This window comes from Catharus ustulatus, chromosome 3 (genome assembly GCF_009819885.2).
Source record: "Catharus ustulatus isolate bCatUst1 chromosome 3, bCatUst1.pri.v2, whole genome shotgun sequence".
Taxonomy (NCBI): domain Eukaryota; kingdom Metazoa; phylum Chordata; class Aves; order Passeriformes; family Turdidae; genus Catharus; species Catharus ustulatus.
This window is the reverse complement of record NC_046223.1, coordinates 12,042,487-12,053,443: the sequence shown is the minus strand read 5'-3', so window position 1 is coordinate 12,053,443 and position 10,957 is coordinate 12,042,487.

Below are 10,957 nucleotides of genomic sequence, written 5' to 3'. Positions count from 1 at the left end.
GTGAGTGCCAGCATTAATTATTTCATTTATATGCTTCCCTGCAACCATGAGATAAAAGCCAGGCCTTGTGTGTGGGACACACCTGATGATAAGGAAAAACAGTTTGAGTGGCACTGAGGAGGAGAAATGCTGTGAGAAAGCATTTCCCCACTTTCTGAAGGGACAGGAGAAAGGGCAGAGGACAAGGCTGAGCAGGTGGTGCTGAGGCACAAATAGGTGAGAGTTGCTGGGGGAGAAATCTGACAGACCACTTTTGTTTATTCCAAGTGTGGAGGAGCACTGCTGCTGTGCCTGGTCCACACCCACAGAGAAAGAATTGTCTTGGCAAATAACTGGGAGTCTGTGGAGGGAAGAGTAAGGGAAATAAATAAGAGATAAAGGAACAGGATGCATCCAAAAGCACAGTGGAAATGGGATTTGGGGACAGTTGGGACACAGAAGATGATAATTCTTTAGAAAGTATGTGCAGCAACCTGTATCTGCTGTATTCTTCTCTTTCTTAAATGCAGCAAACTGTAGCTGCTTTATTCTACTGAGTCTTTCTTAAATGCTGTAAATACTTAAATTTCTGTTGTATTTTTTCTTAAAGGGGTGGGGTCTACTAAGAGGAAAGCATGAGAATATTTGACTACAATGGAAAGAATGGAATTTGAAAACTGAAATAAGATGTGTTTGGATGTGACAGCTGAATGTGGATGCAGTCTTTGTTCTTTTTTCTTCCCTGAATACAGCAGGGAAAATGAAGTGCTGCTGTGATTAAATAACACTGCATCAGAGTGAGCCATTAGAATCCATTAGCTTGTTTGTATAAAGGCTCAGGCCTTTGCTTTAAAATCCAGTTGGGAGGAGGAAATATAGGATAAAGAAGGTAAATGAGCTATAATTAATGCACAAATTATAAGGTTTATCTTCCAGAGGATGGAGTCCCTGTTTTCTGCCAGTTGGTTCCTTGGCCTGACTGCATTTTACACTTGGATCCCTTCCTTCCCTACCCAGTTTTATTTTGTTATGTAGGCTTGAGGGGGAAATGTAGCACTTGACAGGGCTGGTGATAAGAGAATTCCTGGCAGTGCCTTTCAGTGTTGGGAGCACAGAAAGCCAAACTTCTAAAAGCGTTTTGGCTGCAAAGTACAAGAAAGAGGCAGATGAGAATTCACTGGAAGGTTTGCATTGGGTGTGCAAGTCAGCAAGGATCCTCATGCAGGTAATGCTGAATTTGGGGCTTTGTGATGCAGCAGTGAGCAATCCAGCTCTTATCTGGTGCTGCTGTTCTGATCTGGCCCAGTCATCATTCACCCCCTGAAATTTGGCTTCCTTTCCCTTCCGCCTTACTGCACCTCATATGCCTAAGATTTCCACTCGAGTTGTGTTTGCTTGAGGGCACCAATCCAAATGAGTTCATGTCTGCACTGAACTATTTCCTTCTCAGAATAGTCATGAAACCAACTTAGCAAGCAAATAGGGCAGGGAGAGCTGCTTAATGGATCCCTTTCATGGACAGTAAGCACGGAGGTGGTTCTGATTGGAGCAATGTCTGTCAATCAGCTTGAGCACAAAACACTCTTCAAATTCTCTCCATTCTCTTCCTCTAACTTTAAAGCTGTTGCCCCCTTCCTTGCTGGATGAAGGTGAGGAGTGGGAGTGAGAGTTAAGGTAAAATGGAGTTCTGGAAACAAATTTTCAAAGCATCAGGAGTGATGAAATACTGAGCGGGTCAGCTTTTCTGTTGTGCTCAGACCAAGTACTTGATTGCTAATCACAATTTATATTTGTGTTGGCTCAGCCTGCTCTAAGTAGTGTTTGAACAGCTCTGGCTGGATTCTGCTGAGGGGTGGCTGAGCAGCACCTTGTGGGCTTTGGCAGCCAGCCTTTTCAAAAGGTAGAGAGTCCATTTCCATTTATCAATGAAAATATTTGTTCCCTGTCTAATAACACCTGACTGAACCAGGTGAGCTGGGCTTAAGTTGGTCTTGGGGTGTCAGTCATCACTTCAGGCTCTGTTAACATTTGTGTAGGTATGGAACAAATCTCTGTGACCTTAATTTTTGCTCAGTTTTCAGTATTTTCATGTTATTGCAGTTTATATATCTATTTATTTATTATATATATTTTTATATATTTATGTATTTAAGTTGTCTTCACGCCTGAGGCCTTCAGACATGAGTTATGTGCTTCCATTGAATGCACACTGAGTTTCCTCTCAGAAATACATTGAGATAAATTTTACCATTTCAAATTTTATATGGACAGAATTCCAATCAATCCCCTAATTTCTAGGCTCCTTGATTTACCTCTGCATGTCCAACCTGTGTCATTTCCAGTCCTTCCTGCTAAGCTCGTCATCTAAATGAATCCATCTTTCCTGCCTTGTCATATGTTTTTGTTCCCTCTGTCCCCTCATATCTCTCATCTCTTGGTGGACACTGTGCTTGCCTCTCTAGTAAACCTCAAGGTTTTCTGAGAAAGTTACAAAAATTCTATAAATCACTTATATTAGAGTCTGGTTTCAAACAAGAGAGTAACTGGAGGAGAAATGCTGAGCTGCCAAACAAGCTGTAAACTTTCTGATTTTGGAGGTGGCTTTTCTACTGCCACTGCCATTGTAATTTCTTTAAACAAAACTGCTCTGGAGAGATTTGGACATAGTTTCTACAGGGCTAGAAATAATCCCCGGGCATCCCCTATTAGATTTTTAAGACCAGAGCTACAGCTTAGTATTTGTTGTGGTTGTATTTTTGTGTCCTTTCCCCCTCTTCCTCCATCCCTCTGGATGAATTTTGGCTGAGTTCTGCAAAGATGATTCATTAGTGTTTCCTGATTTGTCTTACGTGTCATGTTTTTTTTTCCCTCACTACTCCCATCACTGATACTCCTCTTCCAGGAAAGTCAGTGTCTCATGACAGTCCAAATTTTGCCTTTTTGAGAGGGGCATTACGTCCACACTGCTGGCAGATCAGCCAGAATGTCTGTGTGTGATGAGTATTTGAGAGCCCTGCTGAAAGGACGTCACAAGTTTTAAGAGCACAGACCTTTCTGAGTTGTGGCTTCAGAAAACGTCATCCTTGAAGCCACTTCCTTTCTGTCTTCTTATCTGTAGGATCATTATGGCTCTTGCTTTCCTGGTATCCTGTAACATTAGACTGTGATAGAGCTGGAAATAGTTGTGTCATTTATGTTCAGTCTGTAGAACTGCTTCGTCAATGGGGAGGCTCTCACCTGTTTTCATCAGATCAGACCTGGAAGCTCACCTGTGAGCTTGCTATTAGAGCAAAATTTTACTGAGATTTGAATTATTCTTCAGCAATATTGAAGAAAATAACAATTAACAAAAAAAACCAGATACAAATTCTTTTAATTCTTTTTGAGAAACAAATGGGGTGGAGGGGAGAGCAGTGGGTGGGAAGAAATTCCCACTACAGATGTTACAAAATCTTACCAGGGTAGGAAATACTAGGCTGAGATGAACTTAAAAATGAACCCTCACTTTGGTGGATATCTTATTTAGTCACAATGAAAAGTGGGAGAAATATTTTAAATATATAAACCCAAAGGAATTTGTCTCATTTTCCTTTCCTTTCAATCTTTCTAGTATGTGAGGAAAAAGATTTCTGCTTTAGCTGTCGGTTTGGCTGCTGCCCAAGAGAAAGTTTCATTGTCTTGTTACTCATTGACCACTTTGCTTATGAGAACATAAATGCCAGAGAGGCTGGTGAATTGATTTTCTTAGACTTGTCCTACATGATTTTGATACAGTGCCAGGTGACCAGCAGTAATGATGCTCAGCAGAAGATAATGATGAGGATCCCTGTCTAGAAGGCTGAAGCATAAGCCATGCTTTGTGGTACCTGGAAACTGGATGACTTCCAAGAGAGGTGAGCTTTGTTTGTGCCCTTCAGTTTTCAGAGAGGTTCCTTGTTGGAACTGGTCTCGGAATTTGTCCTTGTTCTTAGAGCTGTCATCTCTTCTCCATTTAAATACAATCTGGGTTGTTCTAATGTGTGCTCAAGAGCTGGACCTACCCAGGGCTCCACGGCCCTCCAGCCCCTCAGAGCAAGAACAAAACACTTCTGGTAGCTTTAATCGTGAACCTTTAATCATGAGAAACTGCTTCCAGACTACTATGGTTGATGACAAGCAGCAAAATTGTCTTTGTGGGGTTTTTTTTATTTTTTTTATTTTTTTATTTTTAACCTTCACTGGCAAAGAACTCTATGACAAATCCTGTGCTGTATCAATCCTGTGCTGTATGAACATTCAGTATCCAGTGCTCCAAGAAGGAGAAGATTGGCAATCAGCTGCCTCCTCCCTGCACTGCCATTTGGAGTGAACACTGGGAGTATCTTTAGTATCTTTTTGGACTCGAACATCCCCAGGGGGTGTTGCTGGTACAGCCATCAGTGATACAACTTAAACCTGATGCCCTAGTGATCTTTTAGTAACAAAGTATGACAGGAAAAATTGAAGCTTTATAGGTAGTCAGTGGTTACATTGAACAGATTTTTTTTTCCTCTATGAAGTGTATCTTCATGTGAAACACGTCAGCAGCTCTTATTGAATGCTGATTCTACATTTATTCTTCTCCAGCTTTCTAATTTTTAATTTCTGTGCTTTCTTCCTCTCAGGAAAGCAAGATGAACCATTTTAGCTATAAATGGGATAATATTAAATGTGAGAAAACTGAGTTCAGAGCTGCCAGAAAGTGAATGCCACAGTAGGGGCGTTATGAAGGGGTTGTCTTTGGACCTCTAATTGAAGCATCTCAAATCTTTTCAAGAATATTCACATTTGATCTAAGTTTGGAACTGCCATCTTTCAATTTGCTACACTGAAACAGCATTTGCTTATGCCATAATTTGTTCTGTTTCCCAGCTCTCCTCTGTGTTGCCTGAGCCATCCTGTGCAATGGAGTTGCAGCTGCCTGCTGGAAAGTTAAGTGAAATACATATCTGTGTCTTGGGAGGAGGAACTGGCATGGACCAAATGCACAGAATTTCAGATGATGCCTGGTCCCTTATTCCACTTCCCAGGCAGTTCCAGCACATGTGAGGGTCCTTTCATGCCCATCTGTGCTTTTCCCATACTCTGAGTGTGTTTTAGGAGAAAACGTGGACCTCCTGCTCTGTGTGGGTGGTTAAGAGTGTGACATCCTTTCCCAGATTTATTTTTGCTTCTTCCCAGCTAGTCCATTAAGGATTTTCCCTGTGTGAGGATGTTTTTGTATGTAGCTGATGTTTAATGCTGGAGAGACCTGAATCATTCTATCAGGGTAATTGATACTGACCTAATTACACAGAGGAGTTTTGCACTGGAATTTTTAATGGCACTTAGTAATTATAAGAATCCTTCATTCCCTGTGTCCATGATTCAGTCCTTTGCCTTGTGTGCCTTCAAAGAGCAAGGGCATTGGATGGAATTATTTCCCTGTTTGTTTTGTGTTGGGTAACTGTGCCTCCTGCCTGGAGAAGCAAGGGGAGCTGCTGCAGTTTAACCTCTCCATGGAGAAAGCTGTGGTTGGATCCAGTGACATTCCGTTGTCCCTCATCCAAACAGAATATGGATGAACTCTGATCTCTGTAGGAGATTGCCAAGGTCAGATGAGGATAAGGAGACTCTCAGCACGGCTCTGTTCAGGAAACTCTTAAGCCACATTTGCTAAGTGGGAAACCTGCTGGAGAAGATCCATCTTTGTATTCTATCCTGTTGACATCCACCCTGTGGATGGTGTCTGTTTGGGGAGGAGGCTCAATCCAGGAGAGTTGCTCTACACCTTCCTACTTGGTGAATGTGTAGGGCTGTGTCCCAGAGCACTGAAGCAAACAGGAGAAGCCCAGGTGATAAAGTCATCACCTCTCCCAGTTTCAGCAGGCTGGGAGAAGGGGTTAGAGGGCAGCGTGATTCCAGACCTGCATCACGCCTGGAATCAAGCACTTGTGCCCTTCCCCCGGCAATCCGGCCGGGCAGGACTGGTCTGGGCAGGACTGGTGCCAAGCCCAGTCTTGTGTGGAGCAGCTGAAGTGGTACATGATGCCCTTCATCTGCCTGTATGTGGTGCACAGAAATATTTGAGAGACTTTTTTCCCCCCCATGCCTGTATCATGTCCATGATTTCAAGTGCAGCACAGTGGTTTTGAAAAACCCATGGACAGTTTATTTCCAGATGCATGTTTACACCTTGCATATCTCTGGAGGGCTAAACAGACGCCGGATCACCCGTGTGGGTGTAGTTGTGTTAGAGTGAGCAGATAAACATGGTGCTCCAGAGCTGATGTTATTGTTTCTATCCCCAGAAGGGAGATCTGTGAAAGGAAAGGGCTCCAACTGCAGAAGAAAACAACCTGCATTTCATTTAGTCACCTGGCATCTGCTTGAATTAACTGGTGCTGCTTTAACATTACATTAAACATCCTTCCCACCTACTTTTTAAATTCTTCTCGAGTTTCTTTTCCTTTTATTTCACTCTGTTCTGAATATCTCAGGGTCTGGAATTTGTCTTTTATTATGATGTATAGCTCGGCATGATGCCAGCCTCAACTCCAGGGAATTTTTGTTCTTGTTAAGATCTGAAAATCTTCATAAACATACACTTGGAGGAAAAATAGTTTGTTCTTCAAGAAGCAGAATAGAGTTAGAAGAGCTCAAAGTGCTCTTAGCAGCTGTGTCATATCATACTGGGCTGACATACAGTAAATCCACAGCTCAACCATTTTTTCAATATACACATAGTTTGAGTTTCCTCATCCCAAAAGGATGGAGGTGAACTGCAAAAGGTGAGAAGACCACAGGGAACCACATGGAGCAGCTTCAGTCTGTGAGTCCTGGATCTGGAAAGGAATGACTGAAGAAAGGCCTGAGAGGGATACAGAATCAGGAGTAGCCTGGAAAAGCAAAGGGGGTCTTCAAAGGGAGTGAGCCAGGAGCACAGGAAAGACTTACGGGCTTTTTTACACACAGCAGGCACTGGATTTTCCTGATACCAAACTAAACCTCCCCTGACTCAGCTTCATACCATTTCCTTGAGTCCTGTTGATAAACAACATAGAGAATAGAAATTTTCAATTCCCCTGAAGTTGGTGGGCAGAGCCTAAAGACTAACTGGCAAAAAAGATGAAAGAATGTAAAGGTATGCACTTAGAATGGTAAATGTAGCTGGAAATGTATGTGTGGAGGAACAGATAATGAGGTCTACAGTGGGTTTTTGGCAAGTCGTGTAACAAACAACAGTGCATGCCCAAAGAAAAGTTCAAGAAAGACCTCCTGTAATACTGAAGAATTCACTGAATACAACCATCCTCCAGGACCATCCAAGGGCTTCCAGGAGGAGACTGATGCATGCAAATTAGTTCTAGGAGAAGTGATGTTTATGTATTAGCTAAGAGGCACATTGTAATGAATATGTATGATTATGATGGAACAAAAACACCTGTTGCAAAGTCTCACCACACACCTCACATTGGAGATACCCTCCTGTGTGTCCAGTGCTGATAAAGAATGCCAGCTTTCTAATGCTTCAAGTTGTGTTGGAAAGTTTATTTTCTGGTGGATTTGGGGTTCACTGTCACTGGCCTTGAGAGTGCTGCCCCCGGTGAAGATGTTGAAGACCCCACTGAGATTTCCCCTCAATCTCCTCCAGGCTGATCAGACCAAGTGACCTCAGCTGCTCCTCACAGGGCTTCTCCTCCAGACCCTTCAATCCTGATGTCTTCCAGCAGAGTCTAATAGATACCCCAGCTTCGTGTCACAGACAGGTTTCCATTGGGATCAGTGCCTGCTCAGTGAGGAAGGTTAAGTTGGGTTTCTCTGTGGTCATACAGCACAAACCCAGGTGGGGATGAGCCACCAGCAAGAGCCTGGGGAGGCCAGCAAGGGCCTGGCAGAGAAACCAGCCTGGGAGAGCAAGGGAAGGTTGGGATTGGAGAGGTTTGTGTGATATAAAATCCTTGTCTTTTGCTACAGGGTTTTACAGAGCGGCTGGAAGCAGGAGAGGGTATTAAAAGCTATTAGAGGTACTCTGATTTCTCTGTGCTGAGGTTTTTTTGACTGTCCCTAAACCCTCCCCCACTTACCAATGGTGCTGGTGTGTCAGTAGAGCTCAGATTTGAGACTGCAAGTCTTTCTCTATATAAAATTCCTATCTTCTGATTTTACTCTATTAGGGCAAAATGCTGCATAGACAATCCTAGTTACAAGCATGAGGCAGCTGCTTTTCATTAGGATCATTTGCCATAAGCCCAGCTGCCAAATTACTTCTGCATTTAAAGAATGACTGTCTCAGCCCCTCTGCTCCATGGCCAGCAGGCTGCTAGGGCAGGGGTGGCAGCAGGTGAACCATTTCCATCCAGATCAGGGCTGGAGACCTCAAAGCCTTGTACAAATCACAGATTGGAGCTCAAGTGCCCTAACCAGGAGGGTTTTTGATGGGTGCTGGTGGCTAAGAGCCACCAACTAGCTTCACCAGGGGATGTTAAGGTCCTGATCCACTGCAGACAGATCTATTTGTTGAAAATCCCTCTAAATGTGTTACTAAATGAACTGGGCTGTCCTAGTTTGGAGGACAGGTGTCTGCTAAGAAAGGCAGGAGCCTGTCTTTGAAACGGTGATTGTTAAACCCCCTCCCTCCAAATTATTATAACTTTGAAATCAAATGGCTCTCAGGCAAAGATATGGGAATTAGGAATAACAGTTCTTTACTAGAGAAATTAAAATAGAAGTACAGTACTACAAAGAAACAGACCCCAAGCCCTGACAAAGTCAGAGTACAACCTGACACCCATCAGGCAGGGTGTTGGTAGCAGTCCCATTAAATGGTGGCTGCAGTCCTTTTGTAGTGACAGATGTGATTCAGTTGAAGCAGTGCTCCTGTAGAAGGTGCAGTTTCCCTCTAAAGGTGGTGATGTGGAGAAATCCGGTTTTCCTCTGGAGTCCAGTGGAGAAAGGGGCTCCCTTAGTGTCCCAAAACCTCTGTTTTTATCTTGGTAAGAAATGTTGGGCTCTTCCCCCTGGCTGGAGCAACTTCCAATGGGATGAAGTAATTTTATCAGTTACACAGTGGGACTCAATGGGCCATTAGCAGAAAATGACTCTCTGGAGGAAGGATGGGTTGTGAAAAGATAAAAAACAATGCCCTGCCTGGTTTCAATGGATGGCCCATTAGCAGAACATCACCCATGGAGATAAGGATCACTGCCCCCACCCTCAACAGATGGTGATAGAATAGATACCTTTTATCACATCCTGTATTGTAACCCAAGATATGGGCCTTGTAGAATTATCTATGGCACGAGATCCTTCCTGGCTCAGCGTGGGTGGCACTTCCCTATGGCACTCACAGCCCAATTGCTTTGGACAGAGACCCAAAGAAGTGCTGAGCAAGTTACCATTTTACAAATCCCCTTTACAAGCCCACTTCTTGCTATGTTTTTAAAAATTTTAAGTTAATTTTCAGAGCCATGAAGGGCTGCGATGTTTGCTCAGTCTATTTTTTCTTTTTTTAACGAACAATTTTTCTGGCTTACTCCAGGTGGGATTTTTCTTTCTGGCTGGTGAGTTGCTGTGGCTGCTGGCAGCTGTTCAGCTAATGCAAGCCGTTGCTCAGCTGGGTTTTTGCTCCCAAGCTCCTTCCCAGCCCAGGCATCCAGGACAGAGGGGAAGTGTCACACACGGACATGGGCCAGCTTTTTGGCCTGGCTGCTGTTTTTAACATCTGGATTCCTTCATGTGAAGTCATTAACAGAAGTAAAAGAGAGTTCAGGCTGAGGGGGGAGGAAATTCCCCTTCGACAGCTCATTCAGTCTGTTGGGGATGTTCATGTTTGTGACCCAGTCATTGGAACACCCTGCTGGAGGATTGGATGTGTTTCTGATTCTCTCTCCAAGAGCTGATGCTGAGGGTGATGGCAGCTGCCAGCATGGGCCCAGTCATCCTCCCTGCAGGCACGCACAGAGCAGCTGGGATTTGGACCGTTCAGGCTGAGCTCATGTCTGCCTTGAAATCAGGCAGGGTTTTGCCACTGGCTTTGTTGTACAGCCTCAGCACATGCAACAGATTGTTTCTGAGCACCCAAGGGGTTTCCATCAAAGTACCTGACTTTTGTCTGAAGCTGGAGGCACCACAGCTCATGTCTGGGTGATTTAGAAGGATCTTCTGCCAGGGACAATATTCGGGAGCCATTTGCTCCCTGCACAGAGCAGGAAGCAGAATCCATCTCTTTTATTGCCTTTGCTACCGTAGTCCCCCAGCATCTTCGTGGTGTGGGCGTACAGAGCAGTGCTCTGCAGCCTTTCAGAGCTGGGATTTGTCCTCATTTTTATTATTTGCTTGTTGGATTTTCAACATGTGCCTTCACTTCTTCTCTGTGTGAGAATCTTCAGCAAGAGCAGGAAGTGGTAGCTCTGTACCAAGAATATATTGTCATGCTCCAGAAGCACAGCACTAGAGGAAAAATTGGTGCATGTTCTTGATTTGAACTGCAGTTTCTTAAACCACTTCCTGGGTACAGTATCATCCTGAAAACATCTGTTTCTTTGTGTTTTGGTTTTTTTTCCTTTTCACACCCCAGCAATCCCTACTGCCTTCCTTCAGCACCTTCCAGTCCCAGGTTTGATGGGTGCCCAGCCAGGCCAGCAGCAGCACGTTGGAATGGAAACGTTTTCCCAGACAGGGAAAGTCAGGGAGTTGCAAAGCTATGACACTGCCAGGCTCCTGGAGCCTGTGGTGATCCTCCTCACTGTGCTGAGGCCAAAGGAGAGGGAAAGAGGGGTTTATCAGCCCAGATAAGGTGAGTTTGAGTGCACCTGGCATAGGTAAGCACTCAGTTGGCTCAGTAACTCTGCCCATCTGCCTGTGGAGCAGTGAACACCCCAGGCAGAGCTCTTGGTCACCACCAGCAGCCTCCAGTCACAGGCCCCAGCTTGGGGCACACACCTGGCCAAGGTTGGGGAACCCAAGCAAATCCAAGCCA